The sequence below is a fragment of the Phacochoerus africanus genome, chromosome 8 (genome assembly GCF_016906955.1).
Source record: "Phacochoerus africanus isolate WHEZ1 chromosome 8, ROS_Pafr_v1, whole genome shotgun sequence".
Classification (NCBI taxonomy): Eukaryota; Metazoa; Chordata; class Mammalia; order Artiodactyla; family Suidae; genus Phacochoerus; species Phacochoerus africanus.
The window spans coordinates 68374766-68399873 of NC_062551.1; positions in this window are offsets into that span (position 1 = coordinate 68374766).

The following is a 25108-nucleotide window of genomic DNA, read 5'->3' on the forward strand; positions in this document are numbered from 1 at the left end:
TTTTTATTATATTCATTGGAACATGAATTTACTGTTATGTTTGTATGGTCTACTGGTTTACCATTGATGGCGATTTTATCTGCCGCTGCTTCTTGCCGTGCCATCGATGTAATGACACAATGGTGATCCCTCTGCTTTCCTTAAATTTCTGCAAACATCTTAGAATGTAGACCTTGCTAAGCCAGAGATTGGCCTCTGCTTACCTGTATGTAACTCCTGTAGCCTGTCCATGGCAAACTGTTGGATTTTGCTCTAGAGCGAAGTCCAGTCTTGCTCATGGTGTTAGAAGGCTCTCTTCCGATTTACACCTTCAGCCTCAACGTCCACCCCAACCTCTGACCTTGGATGTCTAACAGGCATTTGCATTTGTTTCCTGGAGTTGCTGTGACAATGCACCACAAACAGGTGGCCGAAAACAACAGAAATGTCTTGCTGTGCCGCTCTGGAGGCCAAAAGTCCAAAGTCAGGGAGTGGGCAGGGCCAGCCTCCCAGGGCCTCTAGGTAGAATCCTTGCCTCTGCCAGGTGGCATTCCTTGACCTGCAGCTGTGCCCCTCCAAGCTCTGTTATAGTCACATTACCTTCTCGCAAGGACACTAGTCATGTTGGATTAGGGATTCCCCTAACTCCAGGGGTAGTATCCATGAGGATGTGGGTTTGATCCCTGGCCTCGCTCAATAGGTTAAAGGATCCGGCCTTGCTGTGAGCTGGGGTGTAGGTCACAGACACGGCTCGGAACTGGCGTTGCTGTGACTGTGGTGTAGGTCGGCAGCTACAGCTCTGATTCCACCCCTAGCCTGGGAACCTCCATATGCTGCAGGTGGGGCCTAAAAAGACGAAGTAATAATAATAATAATAATGAATAAATAAATAAAATAGACACTCTCCTCCACTTAACACGTTTTGCTTTCAGATATTTTGTGTTTGTTTTACCATCCGTTTCTCCCACTAGAATGTAGTATCAGTGAGAGCAGGAAATTAATCTTGCATCTGATCATTATATCCTCAGGGGCCAGAGCTTTACCTGGCATACCATAGGTGCTCAATAAATAGTTACTGAATTAAGGCAGGCATGGCAGCAGCATCCATTTCCCTATTACATTGTTGAGCAGAGCTCTGAATCAGAATGAACAAGAGGAAGGTACAGGGAAGCGTGTTTAAGGGGCGTGTGGGAGGACAGCACATGCAAAGGCCCTGAGGCCAGGAGCATGCTTGGCATGTTTGAGCAGCAGCGGGGCTGGCCAGTGTGTCAAGGGGAGTGGTAGGAGATGCCGTCAAAGAGATGGACCCTTTCTAGCCCATGATCTTCTGGCCACCTGGTGTCCGTTCCCTGGCTGTTCTAAGGGTTGCCTTCTCATTCCTGGGTGGTGGCTTCAATGTCACCTTATGTCAGAGCACCCACAGCATTTTTCATAAGCGGTAAATCTGTTTACCTCTTTCGTGTCGTGTCCTACTACCCCAGCGGGCACATGGGTGCCACGCAGGTCAAGACCCAGTTTGTTTGATGGCTCTGGCTCTCCTGGGACCTAATAGGGTGCGTGTTCCTGCGAGGGTTGGTTAAGTGAATGAACAGAGAGAACCTTCTCCTGGGAAATGAGTCCCCCTGAGAAGTTTCATTCGGCTTATAAAAACATGTCTGTCTTTGGCGGGGAGGCGAGAAAGAGGAAGAATGAAAAAGGCAGCCATATCTATATATGTCTCTACCTCCCATACTTATTGCAAGTAGCAGAGTGATATTTCTGGCATTCTCCTGGGGGACATTTCTCTATTCCCATGACCTTAAAGCATATCCCTTATGAATCCTGAGGCTTTGTTTTTTTTTTCCCCCCCTCTTACAGCACACATCAAGTTTTTACCCAACATATTTTCCCAGTGTCTCTTAATTTTCTTTTCACATATTCTTCATAGCATTAACCTTATAAGGCACATAAATTTGTCTAGTTCCACTTTAAGCAAGAAAAAAGTAAGTTGTCTACAGCTAATAAGTATATCAATTATCTTTCTTAAGTGTTTTTTTTTTGCCAATTCTGCATCTACTTATTGTGGGCTTACTGTATGCAAAGCATTGGCAGACTCACAGTCTTTGAAAAACTTATGGCTACCCAAGAGGACAGGTGTTGGGGGGGAGAGTGGGCTGGGGCTTTGGGGTTGGCATAGGCACACTGAGGTCTGTGGAATGATTGGCCAACGGGGCGGGGGGGGACCTGCTGCAGAGCTCAGAGGACACTGCCTAACATTCAGCTATGTGGGAAGAGACTCCGCAAGTGAATGCATGTGTGTAGATGCACAACCGCATCCCTTTGCCATAGAGCGGAAATGATCATGACCTTGAACATCAACTAAACTTTAATAAAACTTTAAAAAAAGGGAGTTCCCCTCGTGGCGCAGTGGTGAACGAATCCGACTGGGAACCATGAGGCTGCGGGTTCGATCCCTGGCCTCGCTCAGTGGGTTAATGATCCGGCATTGCCGTGAGCTGTGGTGTAGGTCACAGACGTGGCTCGGATCCTGTGTTACAGTAGCTCTGGTGTAGGCCGGTGGCTACAGCTCCGATTCAACCCCTAACCTGGGAACCTCCATATGCCGCGGGAGCGGCCCAAGAAATGGCAAAAAGACAAAAAAATAAATAAATAAAAAAAATTTAAAAAGGCCACTGGGCAAGGTCTGGGGGTCGTGGGGTTATCCAGGCAGGAGACACCTGGTCCCTAGCTTCCCAAAGCTTATGTTCTGTTGTGAGAAATGTATTCAACATTATTTCCACTAGAAATGATTGAATGACAATGTACATGCATGTATGATGCGAGGAAGTGTCTTAGTCTTAGGCATCAAGGAAACGGTCTTTGCTTGTTGTCTTTCTAATGATCATTCTTTCCTTTTTTTTTTTTTTTTTTTTTTTGCCTTCGCCGAAAGCAGGTGGAAGTTCCCCAGGCCAGGGGTCAAAGCTGCGCCACAGCAGGGACAGCCACACAGGAAATCCAGGAATGCATTTCAGGCTCCTCTTCCTCCCTAGCTCATCCTCCAGTCGGGCAGCGGTTTGGAGATTCCTTCCTGCAGATCCTCTGCTTTTCGTTGTTTGCTGCTCCTCTTTTAGACCCTGCCCCAAATTCTAGTGACTTGTTTCAAGTCGTGACGAAAATAATGATCCCAGCACGTGCAAGGCTCATCCCAGCCCCCAGACCTTTGCTCTGTCTGTCCACCACCGCTCCCTCTGGAACCATGGAAACCTGCCACTCAGGTCCAGCTCAGGACGACTTGGAGAGTAGTCCATAGACGACAAGCTGCAAACTAGTTCTGAAACTGTTACTGGTCTGTGACAAGATAAGCAGAGAAATAGAGAAGAGCCTTTTGGGCAATTTGGCATTAGCCCCCAGCCGAGCACGTGACTGATGCTTTGGTCCCGACCAAGCAGAGAGCATCCTGAGCGCTGTTGAACTCACAAGATGAGTGGGATATGGCCTGAGCTGTGCTGCAGCCCTGAGCAGGAGGACCATGTGTTGGCTCATGATGGATTGGAAATTCAAACAAAAGTGGTCCCTCACCAAAGAGCCTTTGAGCATCACGGCTCTAACCCCTATCAATTCTTCCCTCTTGTGAGTAGCTTGGGTGACTTAGGTGGTATCATGTAATCTTGTGCTGGAACTTGTATTTTTTTTAAACTTTATTCTTGTTGTTTCATTTGTGGAGGAAGTTCCCTGGCCAGGGATTGAACCTAATAACTTATGTTTTAGAAATACAAAGTCAGGGAGAAACTTTAGGCATAGTATTGCAAGGACCGTTTATGGGCGCCTGTTCTGTGCCAAGCATGGTGCCAACTGCATTTACGTTTATTTTTTCATTTAATCTTTGTACCATCTCTTCAGAGGTATAATTGCAGGTATAATTACCACCATTTTGAAGATGAGGGAAATGAGGTGTCAGAGAGGTTGAGCAACTTGCCCAAGGTCACACAGCTAGTGAGTGGTCTTGGTCTGACTTCAAAGCTGGTGTACTTTTTCTTATTGCCCTTATTACTCAGTAACAGCATTTATTGCTAAAAGGGAATGTTACTGGATTGAAGAAAATGCACGTACTGTGTCATTTTTTTTTTTTTCTGAAAGAGCTTTCTTTGCCATTGTTCTCATGTCTTATATTTCCATTAAGGCTTTTCCCTTATATGCTTTTATTTCAGAGGTTGGTACAAGACTATGCTTCGTCCAGGCTGCCCTGCAAATTACAATTCCAGCTTTACCTTGGCCTCTCCTGGGAGAAGACTGAGACAAAGCCTTCTGTGGCTCTAATTAGGCTGTAATTTGGCCTCCGAGCCGTGGAGGTCGGGATATGCAGCTTTAGCAGAGATCTGCGTCCTGTCTCTGGGAACAGTGGCTTTGTTAACATGCTTCTCTGGTGTGTCATCCGTCTCACTGTTTCTCGTATGGGGTTTTCAGATGCTGCTCACTGGTTCTTCGGGGATAGTTGTTTTTCCAAAGTGTTTTTTGCAGTCTTCAAGGTTTGATTCTTTAAGGATGCATCTCCTAGTGTTTCACTTTATCGGTCTTTGGCACTTATTTGGACATTGTAGGAGGCCGAGTTAGAACTGAATTGCTATTTAGATGAGACAAAGGCACATTTATGATTGACTAAGATACTCACATGGATTGTTTAATTATCTTCCAGAACATACGTGTACAATTGTAGTCCTTCGGATGTATTTTGGGAAAGGGAACTGACTACTTAAAGGATAAAATTTGAAAGAGGTGAAATGGAGATTTTCATGGGGTTTGAATCTCTGGGTCAGAATCAGGTCTATACCTTCAAAACAACTTTTATGTTGTTTTTAAAAACAAGGTTACTAGGAATTGTCTGTATTCAAGGTGTGTGCTTGGATCCTTAACCAATTCAAAGGACCTGAGATGATTGAGAAACCAATGCTGTCTTACATACTGCGTTTATCTTGAGGTGATTCAGAAATTAAAAGTGAAAACAGAACAACTGTGATTCAGGATGTTTTTGTAAGGAGGGGAAATACAAGGAAGGAAAAAAAAGTAAAATTCCCCTCTTTGGAACTTACGTGGTCTGCAGAAAAATAGTTTACTCAGCACGGTGTCTCCAAAATACATGCGTATACATGTATTTCAGTCATTTTTCTTTAGCCAAGTATCTGTCACCTCACTGGTGCTTTAATTCCTCACATCTAATTGGTGATCAGAACCCTGAATTCTGTTAAATGAAGCTTTTAATCTGTCCCTTCTTGTCCAACCCAGCTGCCCTGCTGCTACTTTGACTTCTCGCCTTTTTTGTTGTTGTCTTTTGTTTTCTGGCCACCCCCCCCCCCACGGCCTGCGGAAGTTCCAGGGTTCAACCTATGCCACAGCAGTGACAATGCCGCATCTTTAACCCAATGAACCACCAGGGAACTCTGACTGCCCCCCCAAATCTTCCGTCTGCCAACCTACCTTTGACACAGCTGGCACAGCCATGGCTCCTTCCTAAACATACCTGGTCAAGTCATTCTGCCACTTAAAATCCTTCTGTCTGTATTTCGCGGAGAAAAAAACAAACAAACAAACAAACAAAAAACCAGTAGGACAAAGACACAAAATAAAGATGGGGACAAGACAAAACACAGAACCTCCCTTCTGATCCTGGCCTTCCTTCCTCCTCATCGCTGGTATTCCAGCCTCAGGGACAAGCCAATTACTCTTGGGCCAGTCCTTTCGATCCCAGAGTGCTGTTGGCCTAGAATGTTCTTCACCAGCCCCTCCCCTTCCTGAGTCTCAGAGTAGGTTTTGCATCATCACCTCATTGATAATCTTTTCCCTCCCTCCTCTGCTTCTATTTCACCCCAAGCCCAGTGCGTGTTCACTCTTGACCTAGGTTGCGTACGTTTTAATTATTCCATTTGTATCTAATGCTTGTCTTTTAATAGCGATGAGACAGGTGGTTGAGACCTTGGGCTCTGAAAGCCTGGATGCCTAGTCTGGCTTTGCTATTCTAGCTGGGTTCCTGGGCGAGTCCCTTAAGCTTCCGTCTGAGCATCTGTAAAACGGGGGGATAACAAGAGCATCCACTTCCGGGGCCTGGAGTGAAGATTCAGGGACTCGACTCGATGCCTGTAAACTCTGGTAACACTCCCTGGCTGTGACAAGCTAATTGTCACATAGCTCATTTTGTGAGGAGGCCATTATGTAAACGGCAGAGATCTTATTAGAGAAAGTACTTTATTTTAAAATTATTCATTTAATGAGGTTAATTAAATGCTAATAAATAAATAAACATTGCTGTATTCATTTGTAAGATAAAGAATCAGACCATATTAAAATCAGTCACAACAAATTGCTCTTTGTTGGCATAGAGCTCTTACTCAGGAAAAGGAAAAAAATCTTTTTTTTTTCCTTTTTAGGGCTGCACCCGAGACGTGTAGAAGATCCCCAGGCTGGGGTTGAATCAAAGCTGCAGCTCCTGGCCTGCGCCACAGCCACAGCCACATGGGATCCAGGCTATGTCTGCAGCCTACACCATGGCTCATGGCAACACCAGATCCTTAATCCACTGAGCAAGACCCGGGATCGAACCTGAGTCCTCAAGGATACCAGTTATATCCTTAATCCGCTGAGCCACAACAGGAACTCCAGGAAAATGTTTTAAAATAAAGGAATTGTCTACTTGGGTAGACAAGTTTAATGAGGTTCTTGCACTTGAGTAATTTTCTAGTCGGAACCTTGACTGATTGATGGATTATCTACGAAATTATTGAACTCATTTACTCGGTTTCTGAAGAATCCAGCGCACAGATTAAGTTACGTTGCTGTCCAGGGCACAACCAGAAGTGAGAGGTAAAGCCTTCTGCTACGGGTTCCTCGGTCACTAGTGATCAGGGAATGGCAATTTAGTTTTTCAGTTTCCCCATGGACACGTCGACTGTTGGCCGTTATAAATGGTTCTGAAATGAACATCTTTTATCCCACACTCTTGTGCATCTTTAATGATCTCCTTAGAATAAATGGATCAAAGCTGAATGATCGGATGAAAGGGAGTGACTGAGTCTTCGTATCCCAATGGCTAGTGTATCAGCCAAAGAGATTCTTATTCCTTTATGCTCTTACCGACAGTGTTTGAAAACGTTCATTGCCTCCATATTTCTGCTATCAAAGAGTATTTGTCTGGTTTTTTTTTTAATCTTTCCTAACTTCACAGGCAAGGAAAAAAAAAAAGGGAAAACTAAGAAAATATAACCTGCTCATGCAGAGAAGGGAAACTTTCACTCTCATTTACATTTCTTTATTAGTCTTTAATACAAAATGCATACTTCAGATTCCACTATTTTTCTGTTCGAAGGATTTTGAACATCCGAAACGTTTCCTGTCTACATATGTTAAACACAAGAGGAGAAGGAGATATTCTTATTACACGTATTGAGTGAGATTAAGAGAGATCCTGAGACGTTATAACTCCAGAACCAAAAGACTGACTTTTAAAAAGAACAGGAATACCAACAATTGCAACCAAAGAAACCCCGTTGGGGACTTTGTATTTTCCATTACTGGGTAGGAGTGCGTAGGGTTTAATTTGTGTGTGTGTGTGAGAGAGAGAGAGAGAGAGAGAGAGACGCTTGGTGATTCGAGATATCTGAGCTATATTATTTGTGAACCAACACCCAACTGCATGGTGATATAGTTTGAAAAACAATCAGAATTGTTAATTTAATGTTTTCACTAGAACGATGTATGATTTAGAAAGATGACTACAGGAGACCCCCCTGTGACCAATGGGATCAGGGGCGAATCTGTAGCATCAGGACGCAGGGGTCTATCCTGGATCCTGGCACAGTGGGTTAAAGGATCCAGTGTTGCTGTAGCTGCAGCTGTAGGTTGAAACTGCGCCTCAGATCTGATCCCTGGCCTGGGAACTCCATGTGCCACAGGGCGGCAGAAAAAGAAAATAAAAAGGAAAACAAAATAAAATACAATACGAGTAATGGTATGGTCTACATGGGAAGAATGGGTAAAGCATCCTGTGTGGAAGCGCCCAGAAAGTGACTGAATGTGACCCTCAATTCAAAAAAGACAGAAAGAAAGACAAATATATAACTTTGCAGTCATTGGTGGTCCTGGTTATTCCCTCCTGCAGGGCTCTTATTACGTCCTGTTTGATGCGCAGGAAGGGATGTTATGCAAACATATCTAGAAAGTGGTTCGGTGTGAGGATTTTCAGAGATCGGCACATCTTTTAAATTCAAACAGTCTTCATGGTATTTGAAGGTAGAATTCTGGGGAACTGCTGGAGGGAGGGAAGGGGTTAAACACGATAGGAAGTTGCTGGGACAGGCCTCTGGGCTGACTTGTCATTAGGAAATCTGGTCTTTCAGGTTGGGCTGGGCTTTGGGAATGGCTGCTCCTTTGTTCAAGAGAAAAAAAAAAGTGCTTGGATCTGGCTGCAAGGTCTGACGGGACTTGTAGAAAAGGAATTCTAGTGCTTTCTAGCATCAGAAAGTGAGGCGAGGGCCCTGCAGTAGCTTGAAGGGACTTTACCCCATAAATCCAAGCCTGAATAATAACAGCCTGCAAGGCTTTAGCAGCACAGCCCTGCATACCGGCAGAAAACTGGGAGATGCAGTGATCTGTTCCCCAAAGCTGAGTCTTTCTCGCCTCACAACTGGCGGGTCCTTTCACATTGACTGTGAGAGTATCATGACCTTGAAGTGGCCATTATTTATTTCAGGTGATCTTGTTTTTCTGCTTTTCATCGTTGGCCCCTCATTTATCTTTCTCTGATGGCCAGCGTCTGTCTGTGGATTCCTTCCTGCCACATTTTTTTGTCGGGTTGCTTCATTTAACTTGTGACTAATGAGTTTAATAAAAACAACGTGTACTCCTGGAGTTAAGGAGTACAGCTTGTTCTGGGCCTGATAAAAAGGAGTAAATTGTACTATTCATTCCTGTCATTCTTTCTCCCTCCCTTTCCTTCAAATTTATCATCTAGCGTCACGTTGGGAAGTTTAATGAATTGTAGTGAGCCCTGGGTATGTTTATTTTGAGTTAAATTGATTGGTTCTTTCAGGAATTTACCTACCAAGCACTAACTTATCTTCTGGGCATTTGCGAATGATTCTGGAACTGTGCTTACCTGCCAGCTCACAGGCTTAAGCCCCCCCCCCCCCCCCCCCCCCCCCCCCGGTCTGCACATGGTGCCGGAAGGCAGAAAAGAGGTGGCGGGAAACGGGTCAGGAAGGAGAGAATGTGAACCACTATGTATATTTGGAGTCTAAATGGCCAACCCCCAATTCCATTTGGTATTTCTGCAGTAGCTGCTGTGATTTCTCCTTTTTCATTTCTTATTTCGTTTATTCGGGGTTTTCTGCTCCTCTTCTTGGGGATTCTGGCCAGTTTTGTCAGTTCGGTTCACCTTTTCAAAGAGCCAGCTCTTGGTCTTATTCCCAATTCCATCTGGGATTGGAGGAAAAGAGGGGTAGACCAGAAGTCTAGAAAGTCAGGTGCTGGACCGAACTCTTTGCTTGGTGTGAGAAATTTGCACAATGTCATCGAATCCCTTGAGTTCCTGTTTTCTTTACTTACAAAATAGTAGTTATAACATCCGTGAGGCCTCTTTCCCTGGGACGGTTGTAGGAATCAAATGAGATACAGTACGTAAAGTCACTTTGGAACAATCACTTTCTAAAGCTCTTTCTAGAAGTAAGGCGTGATTGTTATCTTGGAAAGAAAATAGGAGAGAGACAGGGAAGTGCTTCCCAATTGCGAATTCATGTAAAAAATTTTTTTTTTTTCTTTTTAGGGCCACAACCACAGCACATAGAGGTTCCCAGGCTAGGGGTCTTATCAGAGCTACAGCTGCCGGCCTACACCACAGCCACAGGAACACAGGGGCCTCTGCAACCTACAATATAGCTCACAGAAAGGCCAGATCCTTAACCCACTGAATGAGAGGCCAGGGATCGAACCCACAACCTCATGGTTCCTAGTCGGATTCGTTTCCACTGTGCCACGATGGGAACTCCGGGAATTCATTTTAGAGCAAGGTTTTAGGGGTTCCTGAGAAGAACCCTCCTTGGGTAGCTTAGGTGATCATTCCTCAAGAAAATTTCCCCTGAGCCTGCCCCTTCCCACGCCCAGGTTGCCCTGTACTCTGTGCCCTTCAGTCTTGCGCAGACAGTGTCAGCATTGTCCATTTACAGGGCTGTAAGTCCCTCGAGGTCAGGAGACGGCTTAACCCACCATGACACCACCACTGGCTTGTGCATATAGGGGACACTTCATAAATAAGTGGAGTTATTTCTCATAAATAAAATCCTGAAGCTGACATGAAATCTGACAGGGTCCCTCATCAAAGGACTCTGATGGACACAGCACTATATGGAAAACTCAGCGGATCAAAACCAGACTCAGGATCCAAAAGTCTAAGTTGAAGTCCTAGCATGATCATATCTTTGCTGTGTTACCTTGGGGAAGTGACTTAACCTCTCTGAGCTTCAACGTCCTCCTTTGTAAAATGGGATAAAACACCTTCCTGGGCTATATCTTTAATACCATTTGGAAGCCATTTTTGTTCTCTGTTAGTGACACTGAATTTGGCAAATGCTCTAAAAAATTTGTTTTGATTATTCTTGCAAAATAAATAAGATACTATTAAAACACTTTGCCTTATGTTTCTAAAATGTTACATAAAATTGTAATAATAGAAGCTTTTTAAATGTATTATTTTTTTTTTCATTTTTTTAGAACCACACCTGCAGCATAGGGAAGTTCCCAGGCTAGGGGTTGAAACGGAGCTGTAGCCGCCAGCCTACACCACAGCCACAGTAACGTGGGATCCAAGCCACATCTACAAACTACACCACAGCTCATAGCAACGCCAGATCCTTAACCCACTGAGCAAGGTCAGGGATCGAACTGGCGTCCTCATGGATCCTAGTCAGATTCGTTTCCGCTGAGCCACGATGGGAACGCCCATGTATTATTATTATTATTACTTGGGCCATGGCATGCAGCCGCTTGATGTGGGATCTCAGTTCCCAGTTCAGGGATTGGACGCAGGCAGCAGCAGTGAAAGTGCTGAATCCTAACCATTAGACCATCAGGGAACTCCCAATAGAACCATTTTTATTTAGCTCGTCTACAACTCTAGCCTCTCTTGTTCAGGTTGTTGGGTGCTTTGAATCATGAACATTTCAGAAAGGCAGAGTACCTGAGTAGGAATGATGTTTTTGTTCATTTGTTTTTTTGACCGCAGTGTGCAGTAGCTCGACGTGGCGCCTCAGGTCCCAGACCAGGGACTGAACCCAGGCAACAGCGGTGAAAACACCGAATCCTAACTGCTAGACCACCAGGGAGCTCCCAAAGCTGATGGTTTTGTGTCAACCCATACTGCCTTCCTGCTACTGCTTCCTATGACCACTAGCTCATGCAAGCCTCTCTCAGCTCTGGCTGCCTAGATTATCTCCCCACATATGCATTCTTGTCTGTCCACAACTCATTTTTCATCTTATAGAGCAAATGGTAAAAACTTGCACATCTGATCCTATCACTCCGGACTTCAAGCCTGACTTCTCACTGCCCGGAAATAAAGTCCAGGAGCCTCCTGGAGCTCTTCCTCCACATTCTGTCTCTATCTCTGTCTCTGCACTGCATTGTTCTCCAATGACCTGGCCCCAGTTCTCACAACCCAGTCCTCGTCCGGCTCTTTCCTCTGCCTGGACTATCGTCTCCTCTCTTGGCATCTGGCTAATTGCACTGTCAACTGGGTCTCAATTTTCTTTCTTTCTTTTTTTTTAGTGAAGTATAGTTGATTTATAACATTGTGTTAATTTCTGCTGTACAGCCAATTGATTCTGTTTTATATATAGATATGTGTATTCTTTTTTATACTCTTTTCCATGATGGCTTATCACAGTGTGTTGAATGCAATCCTCTCTGCTGTGCAGTAGGATTTTGTTGTTTATCCATTCTTTTTTTTTTTTTTTTTTTTGCCATTTCTTGGGCCGCTTCCGCGGCATATGGAGGTTCCCAGGCTAGGGGTCTAATCGGAGCTGTAGCTGCCAGCCTACGCCAGAGCCACAGCAACGCAGGATCCGAGCCGAGTCTGCAGTCTACACCACAGCTCACGGCCACCCCAGATCCTTAACCCCCTGAGCGAGGGCAGGGACCGAACCCTCAACCTCATGGTTCCTAGTCGGATTCATTAACCACTGCGCCACGACGGGAACTCCTGTTTATCCATTCTATATGCAGTGGTTTCATCTGCTAACCCCAAACTCCCTGTCCATCCCTCCCCTCAATTAGATGATAAAATTTGCAGATTCTCTGCAAAAACAAAATGAAAACAAAAGAAAACAAAACCAACAGAAATAGCATCCTTTATATAAGAATGCCCCAACTGGAGTTCCCTGGTGGCTCAGTAGGTTAAAGACCTGACATCGTCACTGCTGTGGCTCTGGTTACTGCTGGGGCATGAGTTTGATCCACGGGCACAGTGGGGAAAAAAAAAAAAGGATACCCCAACAGGAATTCCTGTCGTGGTGCAGTGGAAATGAATCAGAGAACCATGAGGTTTGGGTTCAATCCCTGGTCTCCCTCAGTGGGTTAAGGATCCAGTGTTGCCGTGAGCTGTGCTGTAGGTCGAAGAAGTGGTTCGGATCCCACTTTGCTGTGGCTGTGGTGTAGGCCGGCAGCTGTAGCTCTGATTGGACCCCTAGCCTGGGAACCTCCATATGCCACGGGTGTGGCCCTTTAAAAACAAAAACAAACAAAAAAAATAACGATGCCCCAACAGATGTTGATAACATCTCACAGGAAGAACCAGCTCAAGAAAAGTTACCACAAGACTGTGTGTGCCACAAAAGTGAATGTTAACAAAGGAAGCTGTGTTACTAGCTCTTTGTATCCAGAAAAATGGATTTGTCATTGAGCTAAATTTTTTGGAAAAATTGCCCGGTCAAAAAATTACTTTTAATTCTAAGCATTGAACAATAAACCATAGTTCCTAAAATGCGTGAATTCTTCCAACAGCTGGTTTACTCTGATTGCTCAGGGGTTTTGCTGGAATCCAAGAGACGTGATGGTTCAAGAGGGGAGTGCATGTTCGTTGGTATTCTCATAGCCTTCGAGAATCCTCTCTGCATCCAGTAGTGTTTGATGAGGTCTAAACATTCATTTTGGTTGCATGGATGACAAGATTGTATGAAGCGAGGAGATTATCTTTGTTGGAAGAGGGAAAATCATGCCCCCGCACAAGCTGACCCTGACCTAGAATCTCAAAATTGCTGAATAGGCAGTGTTGGAAAGAATAAAAGAAAAACACTGAAATGAATTTTTGTAGCTCCGCTAGCAGCATGTAGACGTTCCTGGGGCCAGGCTTTGAACCTGTGCCACAGTGGTGACCGGAGCCATAGCAGTGACAATGCTGGATACTTAACCTGTTGAGCCACTGGGGAACTCCAAAATGAAATTTTTTTTTTTAGCAGCTTGGGCAATGATATGTTTTCGACATGCTTCATGTTCCAAAGCAGCGGAGGCTTAGTCTCATTTTTAAGAGGGGCGGGGGTGTAAAGCAATAAATGAGGCAGAAGAAATGAATTGAAGGGACAGGAAAATTCACGTCGTCATCGTGAACCTCCCCTGTCTCTAGGACAGAAAACGACTTGGCTGTGGTGCTTTCTGTGCAGTCAGAAGGGAATTGGCTTCCCAGCTGCAATGGTGTATTTTCCTCATTAATCTTCGCTCCCACGGTCTAAAAGCAAATACCGGATCTTTGCGCCTACAGTACTGGTCAAGAAGTGTAGTTTCCCCCATGAATGACTCACAGACAAAAGCCAATCACCTACTGTACCAGCTGGACACGTACCAGCCTAGCCGCCCAGAGCCGCTTCTGCTTCACTGGACCTGGCCCTCAGTGCTTTGGGATAATAACGGCAGGGTTTAGACGAAGACCCTTTGATTCATTTTTTTCCTCCGCTGTCGTTCTCAATCGCTGCTGAAAGATCTTGGGAAGATGTATTTTAACTTCCAAGTGAGGATGCTTTTAGGCCAATGCAGTTGATGGCATCTTTGGTGAAAATTCTGATGCGTGCCCTTGGGGCATAAAAGATGAATTCACTGAAAAATCAAGGTTGTGCTTCATGTGAGGCTTGGTTATTGTTTGCTGCTATTTCATGATTCGTGTGAGTTGAGCTCCCTGTATTAGCACTTGTCCTGTGAATGGGACGAGCTCCTGTCTTTCTGCCCCTCTGCTCAAAGGCTAGTCCTTTTTTTTTTTTTAAGGGCCGCCCCCATGGCATATGGAGTTCCCAGGCTAGAGGTCAGATTGGAACTGCAGCCACCAGCCTACACCACTGCCACAGCCACTTGGGATCTGAGCTGAGTCTGAGACCCACACCACAGCTCATGTCAACGCTGGATCCTTAATCCACTGAGCGAGGCCAGGGATGGAACCTGCATCCTCATGGATACCAGCTGGGTTAGTTACTGCTGAGCCACTGTGGGAACACCAAAGGCTAGTTCTTGAGGTTTCTTTTCTTTCTTTTTTTTTTTTTTTGTCTTTTTGTCCTGTTTTTAGGGCCGCACCCACGGCATATTGGAAGCTTCCAGGCTAGGGGTCAAATCAGAGCTGTAGCCACTGGCCTACGCCAGAGCCACAGCAATGCCAGATCCGAGCCGCATCTGCGGCCTACACCACAGCTTGTGGCAATGCCAGATCCTGAACCTACTGAGTGAGGCCGGGGATCGAACCCACAACCTCATGGTTTCTAGTTGGATTCATTTCCACTGTGCCACAACCAGAACTCCTGAGGTTTCTTTAGTATCATTTAATATTCAATCAATCTTCATATTTCCCCCACTTTCTTCAAAAAATCTTTTTGGCTGTTCCTGTGGCATGTGGATATTCCTAGGCCAGAGATCGAACCTGTGTCACAGCAGTGACCTGAGCCACTGCAGTGACAACATGAGATCCTTAACCCACTGAGCTACAAGGTAACTAGGCTTCTTTGGAGACAGAAAAAAATGTAGTTCCTGCCCTCAGAAAGCTTCCCAACCAGCAATGTTTTTTCCCTTTTTTTTTTTTTTTGACCTGTAGCATGTGGAAATTCCCCAGCCAGGGATCCAACCTGTGTCACAGCAATGACAACGTTGGTTCCTTAAGCTCTAGGCCACCAGGGAACGCCATCCAAACCACTTTGGGGTATGGATTAACACATGAGGACCACAGAGCCTTAAAAGAGCACAAATAAGATGCAGTTTCAGAGAAAGGAGAAGGTGTTTTTGCCTCTGCTTGTACCTTAACCTCTGTGCTTTGGGGTCTGGCATTTCACTTGGGTTTAGTGTTGTTTCTGAAAAATTGTTCTACTGGATAAAAGACATCCTGAGTTGGAGGCCACATTCATTTCATCTTTCTAGCCCCTCTCTATTCTAGTACATTCAGCACGCCCCCACCCCCCCACCCCCACCCCACAGGATGTAGTTCTTTACACCTAACACAGCTTGATGAGGCTTTGCTGACATAATTAAATTGGGGGAGGCTTTTTGAGAAGGTAGAGCTTGGGCTCTGGCTTTGACGGAGGGCGTTTGTATGTGGACCACACTGCCCATCTATGAGTCATTTGTCCTGGGTCTCAAGAAGAATTGGAAATGCCAGAGCAGAGAGGAGACACACGCTCTTGGAGGAATGGCCCCAGCAGAGCTGAGGGTTTGTTTGAGAAACAAGGGGTCAGCGAGGAGACCAGCCAAGGTGCTTCGGAGGGAAAAGGGCAATGTCGATATTAGGGTGGATCCTTGACATAAGAGGCCCTTCCAGAGACGCTGGGGTTGGGCTGCCCGCCTCCTGAACAGCATCCCCTCCTCCACACATCTCATGCCCAGAACCCCCTCTTCCTCAATTGTTCCTTAGCACATTTACTATATTCTTGGTGGTGTCGTGGGAGGGGATGGGGTCTGTTAGTAAGATTTCATTATTCCTTTCTTGGCACGTGTATGTTTTATCATTTGTTTTTTGGGGGACTGGTTTGTTTTCAGGAGAGAGGTTGAGCGTATTTTGAAAAACTATTTGGAAATTAGACTGGGAACATTCAAGTTGCTTTTCTTTTCTTTTTTCTTTCTTTCTTTTTTTTTTTCCTGGCTGACTTTGTTAGAAAGGTGAAGGGTGCAAAAAAGGTATTCTTTAAAATCAGAAAGATATCTAGTTTGGGGCAACTGCTGGAGATTGGGAAAGCAGGGGAAAATAGCAGGCTTGAGAAAGAAATGAGTTTCCTCTTTGATGGTGCCTGCGGGACATCTAGGAAGAAAAAGTCATGGGCAGTCAGGGCTGGAGTTCAAGGGAAGTTGGAGCTGGAAAGCGACTTGGCACCCAAAGGTAGTGGTGAGCAATGGGAGAGAGTGCCAGGAGGGCAGGTGGCATGGAGTCCTCACCCAGGACCCACGGGGGGCTCAGACACTTGGATTCAAGGCTGTAGAACCAGCAGAGTTAGGAGCGATGTTTTCTGTGAATTCCTCCTTGGTAGGCTGGAATGGAATGTCTGCTTGGACATGATGGATGGGTGTCTGTAACTTTGATCGGACTCTCGGAGGTATCCAAAGGTTAATGAAGCCGTGATGAGGAGCGGGAAGAGATAAGAGTAGATACGAGCAGAAAGGTCAGACTCTGAGGGGAAATCAGCAGTTAAGGAGGAAGCAGAGAGGAGCCAGGAAAGAGGCCAAGGAGATAAGGCGGGCGGGAATCTATCCATCCTGGAAGTCAGGAGGATGCAGGAGGCGGGGGGAGAGCGGGCATGGGGTCTTGCGGGCCAGGAGGACGAAGAGAACTCACTGGAACCCAGAGCTTATCAGACTGAGTGAAGTAAACCAGACGGAGACAGACCAACATCATATGATATCACTTATACATGGACTCTAAAACATGACACAACGAATTTATTTGCAAAACAGAAACAGACTCAGATACAGTGAACAGACGTGCGGTCGCCAAGGGAGAAAGAAGAGGGGAGGAATACATTAAGAGTCTGAGATGAACATATACACACGACTACATATAAAACAGATAAGCTGCTTTTTTTTTTTTTGTCTTTTTGCTATTTCTTGGGCCGCTCCTGTGGCGTATGGAGGTTCCCAGGCTAGGGGTCGAATCGGAGCCGTAGCCACCGGCCTATGCCAGAGCCACAGCAATGCGGGATCCGAGCCACTTCTGCAACCTACACCACAGTTCACGGCAACGCCGGATCCATAACCCACTGAGCAAGGGCAGGGATCAAACCCGCAACCTCATGGTTCCTAGTCGGATTCGTTAACCACTGCACCATGACGGGAACTCCAGATAAACTGCTTTTATTGGCAAGTTTGGGGTCACTAGATGCAAACCATTACACTGAGAATGGATAAACAGCACGGTCCTACTGTACAGCACAGGGAAATATATTCCATCGCCTGGGATGGACCGTGAAGGAGAAGAATGTATTTATATATATAACTGAGTCTCTTTGCTGTGCAGCAGAAATGGGCACAATATTGTCAACCAACTACACTTTAATAAAAAATTGAAATTAGGAGTTCCTGTCGTGGCTCAGTGGTTAATAAACCTGACTGGCATTGATGAGAACACAGGTTCGATCCCTGGCCCTGGTGTAGGCTGGTGGCTACATCTCCGATTGGACCCCTAGCCTGGGAACCTCCATATGCCGCAAAAGAGAGAGAAAGACAAAAAAAAAGAAAAACAAAAACAAAAACAAAAAAAACAACAAAAAAAGCAGCAAAGAACAACTGGAAAGTAAAATAAATAAATAAATAGTAAACACACACACACACAGAGACACATACCATCTATAAATTAAACAATAAGGACCTATTCTATAGCACCGGGAACAATATTCAATACTTTGTAATCACCTTTAAGAGAAAAGAATCTGAAAAAGAACATAGGTAACTGAAGCCCTTTGCTGTACACCTGAAACTAACACAATGTTGTACATCAACAATTAAAAAAAAAGGAGACGCTGGGTCGACCAATAGGAAGTCCTCTGTGACCTTCTAGGGAGCACTTTCAGAAACACAGCCTGACTGGAAGGCGCCCTGTGATAAGCAGAGAAAGGCAGCCGGGAGCAGGGACAACGAGTCTCGCCTTCTCCTTCTGGAAGGTGGACAGCGGACAAGAGGGAATATTGACTGAGTTTGCGGACAAAAACGTGGGCAAGGTGACATGTTCTTTGGCGTGTGGGTCGTAGGGGCTCGTGGGAGAGGCACACGCTAATCAAACTGTGACCTACACAAGGGGTCTCATTGCAAACTGAGCCCGCGCTACGGTCCCGGGAAGAAATACGGTGCCCGACACAGAGCATGACCTTGTCTGAGGTCAAGGAAGGATCCCTGAGGATGTTTGAGCTGAGACCTGAAGGGTGAATAGGAGTGAAATGGTTGGGGGAGCAGGCGGAGAGCAGAATATTCCCAGCCAAGAGGAAAGAGGTTGGAGGGAGCCAAGGGGAGTGACGGGAGCCACACCGGGTCTTTCGAAAGATGGGAGAAGAATCTGAGTGTGAGAACAACCAAGAAACTGCTAAGGTGGGAGGGTCCGATGCCATATGCAGTCAGATGATCTCCTACGGAGCTCTACCCCCATTTCGAAATCAAGTACAAGAGTCCGGGTGAGAAATGCCAGCGCAGACCGGCATCCTGGCATCGAAGATAAAGAGAAGCAGGTGCATTCGAGACCGATGTTGGAGCTGAAATTAGCGCCAGAAGGTGGGAGGGAGAACATAGCAATTTAGGGATATCTTGCAAAAAGTGAAGCTTTGGAGTTCCCTGGTAGCTCAGTGGGTTAAGGACCTGGCAATTGTTGCTGCTGTGGCTCAAGTCACTGCTGTGGTATGGGTTCGATCCCTGGCCCTGGATTTTTGTCTGCCATGGGAGCCGCCAACAAACAAACAAAAAAAAAAAAGGTAATTTTTTCTTCATGTGTTGAGTGCTGGAGTTTCTTTGTGAAGGGAAAGAAGAGTGTCATGAGAGCGCTTGAAGAACTCAAAGACAATGTGGCAGCTGGGATCAAAACACGGAGTCTCGAAGGTGAAGGGAATGTATTGGCATGTTTATAGGTAGAAAGGAGGCAAGTTGAGGCTTGAAACCTCAGCCCGTGAGTTCCCGTCGTGGCTCAGTGGTTAACGAATCCGACTAGGAACCACGAGGTTGTGGGTTGATCCCCGGCCTCGTTCAGTGGGTTAAGGATCAGGCGTTGCCATGAGCTGTGGTGTAGGTCGCAGATGCGGCTCGGATCCCGTGTTGCTGTGGCTGTGGTGTAGGCCAGCGGTTGCAGCTCTGATGTGACCCCTAGCCTGGGAACCTCCATATGCCTCGGGTGTGGCCCTAAAAAGAAAAAATACAAAAAAAAAAGAAAAGAAAAAAGAAACCTCGGCCCACAAAGAGGATCTCCAAGGTGTTTGGGGGAAAGGCTATGGCCCCCAAAATGGTCGAGTGGCCTCTGCTCTGGAGGATGAGCCGCATAAGCTCGGAGATGGCTTGGGGATGGGACACGGCTGTCCTTGGTGTCTGTGCACAAATGTTGCCTGATCCTGAAAGGGATGGAGCAGGATAGTTACACAGGTGGTTGCGGAAGTCCTAGTAGGGGCCATAAATAGAGAGGGAGACCTGGGGAACGTGGGGAGACCACTCTAAATTAATAAGCATTCAGGAAAGCCATCAGAATGCTGCGGAACCAGTAGGCTTGCTTAACTACAAAGCCATAAATAAAAGCATATGACATGTGCCTCATGTCCTTAAGTGAACAATCCAATGAGGCCTGCATTCAAGTTCAGTCCTATCATGATCCTTAGGACCAAAGACAGGAATTGAAAGGAAAGCTGACATATTTCACAACAGGAGACACTCGTTATGTAGAAGACTCCACGTGTTTAGCATATGTTACCTCCCTTCTGCTGATTTGAATAAGCACCACGGCAATCCTAGTTTGACCTCATGGGGTCATATACTCTCCTCCGGATACGAAGGAGGAGCTAGTGATGTTCACCTGGGCTCTTCCCCCTCCCACCTTCCTTGGATTATGAAACCGGAGCCCTCCGAATCCCGGGGCAGAGCTTCTGTGCCCGCATCTATCCCTCACAAGCATCGTCTCTTAATAAAGCTAGTGCTTGCCTATCGCTTTGTCTCTTGCTGAATTTCTTCTGGGCTGAGGCACAAAGACCCTGAGCCTCCATAAGTCCCGACACCAAGTAAGTGATGCTAATGAAAAAAGCCGTGGGTTCAGGTCCCAGGCTGGGTTTGGGCTGGGTTCGAGTCAGAGATGTTTCCGTTTCAACCCTTGGTGTCCCTTGCAAAGTCCATGTTTACATTTTATAGTTGGATACAGAGTCAGGGAGGGTTTTTTTTTTTTTTTAAATACGATTTTTATTTTTTCCATCATAGGTGATCTACAGTGTTCTGTCCATTTCTGCAGTACAGCCAAGTGACCCAGTCATACATCTGTGTATATAGACATTCTTTTTCTCACAAGAGTCAGGAAGTTTTGAATGTCTGAAGGTCAAGCAGGTATCTTGAGCTCCCTTAAGCAATCTCTTTCCGGAATCCACGTGGTGCTTTGCACTTGTGTTGGGAGCAGAGCTGGTTGGGTGGTTACCATAGAGAGAGGAAGGGCATAAATCTGCTTTATCACCTGGGAGAACAGGGTCAATGTCTTACAGACTAGGCACCTACACAAGTCTGTATTTCCAACAGAGTATGTTAATGTGCATTTAAGTCTCACAATGTGGTCCAGCTGTAGGAATACCATTGATGCCCATCCATCTTTCAAAACAGACACAATCTTTTGAAGTTTAATAAGGGAGATACAATGCGAAATTGTGTCAGAGCCATCACACCAAAGACGCTTTTTTTTTTTCTTTTTTCTTTTTTCTTTTGGCTTTTTAGGGCTGTACCCATGGCATATGGAAGTTCCCAGGCTAGGGGTCGAATCAGAGCTGTAGCTTCTGACCTACAGCACAGCCACAGCAACGCCAGATCCTTAGCCCACTGAGAGAGGCCAGGGATCGAACCCACAACCTCACGGTTCCTAGTCAGATTCATTTCTGCTGTGCCACGACAGGAATTCCTTTTTTTTTTCTTTTTCTCGCTGTGCCAGTCGCATGCAAAAGTTCCTGAGCCAGGGATCCAACCTGTACCATAGCAGTGATAACACTATATACTTAACTCACTGAGCTACCAGGGAACTCCCCAACGTACTTCTTTGTTGTCCTAATTCAGAAAAAGAGTTAATTGGCCTTTAAAAAAAAAAAACTATCCAGGAGTTCCCGTTGTGGCTCCGTGGGTTACAGACCCAGCGTTGTCTCTGTGAGGATGCAGGTTCGACCCCTGCATGGCTCAGTGGGTTAGGAATCCCCGGTTGCCTTGGCTGTGGTGTAGGCTGGCAGCTATAGCTCCAATTCGACCCCTGGCCTAGGAACTTCCATATGATGCAGGTATGGCTGAAAAAAGCAAAAAAACAAAAACAAAAACAAAAACAAAAACACCCTGAAGGGACTCATGTTCATCTCTTCTTTTTCTAAGTCACACTCACGGAGCACCTCTGAGAATGGAGGACAAGCTGATCGATTCTTAGTGCGGCATCTCTGAGTAAATCCGCCCATCTGTGACTCCTATTCTTTTCCAGGTTTGAGCACAGCTGTGTCACAAAATGACTTCCTCGGTACATGAACGTTCTTTGAAGATCAGAGGGAGACGTGTGCTCTGAGCGTGTCGTGTTGAATTAGCAATGAATACTGCAGTGCTGGCTGGAGGAATGGCCCTACTTGGCAATTCTGAAATAAACGCAGCTGGATTCATTTTCGATGCAACCCTTGGCAAACCTTCAGTGTGTACGGGAAGAAAAAAAAAAAAAAAAGAAGCAAGCAAGCAAGCTGTGGAAGAGCTCAAAGGCTATGCTAGTAGTCCTCACCCACTCTCCTAGAATTGCCAAGAAACAATAAGTCAGCTCTGCGTCCCACCTGGGCTCAGTTAGCACTCTGGGAAGAAGCTATTATTATCAAAATGAGTTACTACATCTAATTCCTGAGCATAGGGCCTGGTCCACTCTAAGCGTCTAATGACTCTTAGCTATTCGTGGTTTTTTTTTTTTTTTTTTAATTGTTAGTTAGAATGATTACCTTCCCAGAAGAAACACTAACATCCCTTTCACATGGGAAGTCATCCGTATGGGAGATTACGACGTCCGCCGGAAAAGGAAGAGGGTTTAGGGAACATGTCACCTAGGCTGTGCCCCAACGGGTCACCATCAGAGACCACGTCTCTCTCTACATGTATGGTCTGTCAGTTCCAGCCAAACTGACATGCACAAAGAAATCCATTCATCCCCTGGGGAAGCGTTTTTCAGTTCCACCCCAGCTTTGAAACGGATGTGTGTCTTAGGAAGTTTTCATGCGCTCGCCATTCGCCGGTAGCCCCAGATACGTTTAGCAGCCGAGCAAATCTCCACCTTCTGGGTCTGATTCCCTCCTGCATTCCCAGGAGGACTGGGTTTTGAATTCTCCCCGGCACGTCTATCCTCGCAGGGCTGAACTGGCCCTTTGGCGTTTCCTGTTCTATACGGGGAACCAGAAGCTTTCTGAATTATCTCACAGGAACGTTTCCTGATCCGTGAACCTTTCGAGCACGAAGATCATGTTTTCCCTTCATCAGATCCCGATGCGCAGCCTCCAAGGAACACGTGTGTATTGCATTACAGCTCTGCCGTTTCCCGCGTTCCATGATAAATATGTGGGTTAGCGTGTGTGTGTGCACACAGAGCCCCAAAGGTTACCAGTACAGATTTATTGCTTTGTTACATCATTTTACTGTGGGGCTGATTCACCCAATCAGTTTATTTAGCAATTAAATCATATTAAAGAAGGCAACGGTACCAACTCACACCAGCCCTGGCTTCGCTGACTCTGCCACCTCCTCCCTCCTCTAATCAGTGGCTTGATAAGGCTGGTCTGTCCTTCCAGGGCTAGGCCTGGACTGGGAGATGGAGCCTGAGCTTCTTAATGGGGCCGTGTCTCTGCGAAGGGACAGCTGGAAGCAGACGCGTCTATATACCTAAAGATATAGGCAATATTTACTTGCTAAGAATTCCATTTTCCCTTTTAAGGTTTTAGGTGTTGGTCTCTCGCCCTTGCTTACGTTTTTCAAGGGTATAGTCTTTTTTTTTTTTTTTTTTTTTTAGTGGAAGTATGGTTGATTCACAATGTTGCATTGGTTTCTGCTTTATAGCAAAGTGATACAGTTATACGTGTATACATTCTTTTTGTATTCTTTTCCATTTTTGTTTATCAGGGGAGACTGAATATAGTTCCCCATGCTATACACTAGGACCTTGTAGTCTGCATAATATATAAAATATATTTAATGTCTACCCATAAAATAGTTTGCATCTGCTAATCCCAAACTCCCCATCCATCCCTCCCAACCTCCCCAACTCCTACTCATCCGTTCTCTATGTCTATGAGTCAGTTTTATTTATTTTTTAATTTTGATTGATTGATTGATTGATTTTTTAAGGCCGCACTTGCAGCATCTGGATGTCCAGGGCCAAGGATTGAAACGGCACCTCCACAGCAACCCGACCCACCTCAATCAGATGCTTAACCTACTGTGCCACAGCAGGAAGTCCTGTGAGTCTATTTCTGTTTCATGGATGAGTTCATTTGTGTCATATTTGAGATTCCACATATACGTGATATTACATGGTATTTGTCTTTCTCTGTCTAACTTCACTTAGTATAATACTATCTAGGTCCATCCACGTTGCTGCAAATGGCATTATTTTGTTCTTTTTTATGGCCGAGTAATATTCCATCACATATATGTACCATATTTTTAATGCATATCTGTCTATGGACATTCAGGTTGTTTCCCTGCCTTGACTCTTACGAATAGTGCTGCCCTAGACATAGCGGTGCATGTATCTTTTTGAATTACAGTTTCTGCCTCTGGTTTACTTGATCTTTTGGAGTTGAGATTAGATTGTTCTGATCTCTAACTCCGGAATACGAGTCTCCTTCCTGTGTTGCCCTGATCAGCAGAAGTCATTTTATTCCACTTTACTCAGGTCAAATTACTGATTACAAAGCTCTTTGTGTTCAGTTAGGAACAGATGAATTTAATTTTTTCTTTTGTCCTTTTTTTTTCTAGGGCCACACCCACAGCATATGGAGGTTCCCAGGCTGGGGTCGAATCGGAGCTACGGCTGCCGGCCTACACCACAGCCACAGCAACACCAGATCCGAGCCGTGTCTGTGACCCACATCACAGCTCATGGCAACGCCAGATCCTTAACCCAATGAGCAAGGCCAGGGATCAAACCTGCAACCTCATGGTTCCTAGTCAGATTTGTTTTTGCTGCTCCATGACAGGAACTCCTGAATTTAAATTTAAATCAAAGTTAAATTTATTTTATTAAAAATTGAATGTTTCCAACATTTTATTTTTACAAGTTTCAAATATGGTGAAAAGTTAAGAAAACTATACAGGGATCACCTCCATACGCATCACTTAGAACCTACAATTAACGTTTTGTTTGTTTGTTTTTTGCTTTTTTTAGACCTGCAGCCATGGCACATGGAGGTTCCCAGGCTAGGGGTCGAATCAGAGCTGCGGTCTCGGACCTACACCCCACCTCGCGGCAACACCAGATCCTTAACCCACTGAGTGAGGCCAGGATGGAACCTGTGTCCTTGTGGATACTAGTCGGATTCATTAACCACTGAGCCATGACGGGAACTCCTACAATCAATGTTTTAATGCATTTATCTGTCGTATAACTGTCGATTTATCCATCAGTTCTTACTTTTTATTTTTATTTTTTTAAAAACTTAAACATTTCGATTATGGTTGTTTTACAATGTTCTGTAAATTTCTGCTGTGCTGCAAAGTGACCAGTGACACATATAAATGCATTCTTTTTCTCCTGTTAGCATCTATCATGTTCTATCACAAGTGACTGGATATAGTTGCCGGTGCTATAGAGCAGGACGTCACTGCTTATCCTAAAACTTTTTATTTGGAAATAAGGTGAGACTTCTGGAAAAGTCGCAAAAATCATAGTTTCCCAAATACCTTTCACCAGCTTCCCCAACGCTAGCATCTTGCGAAACCAAAA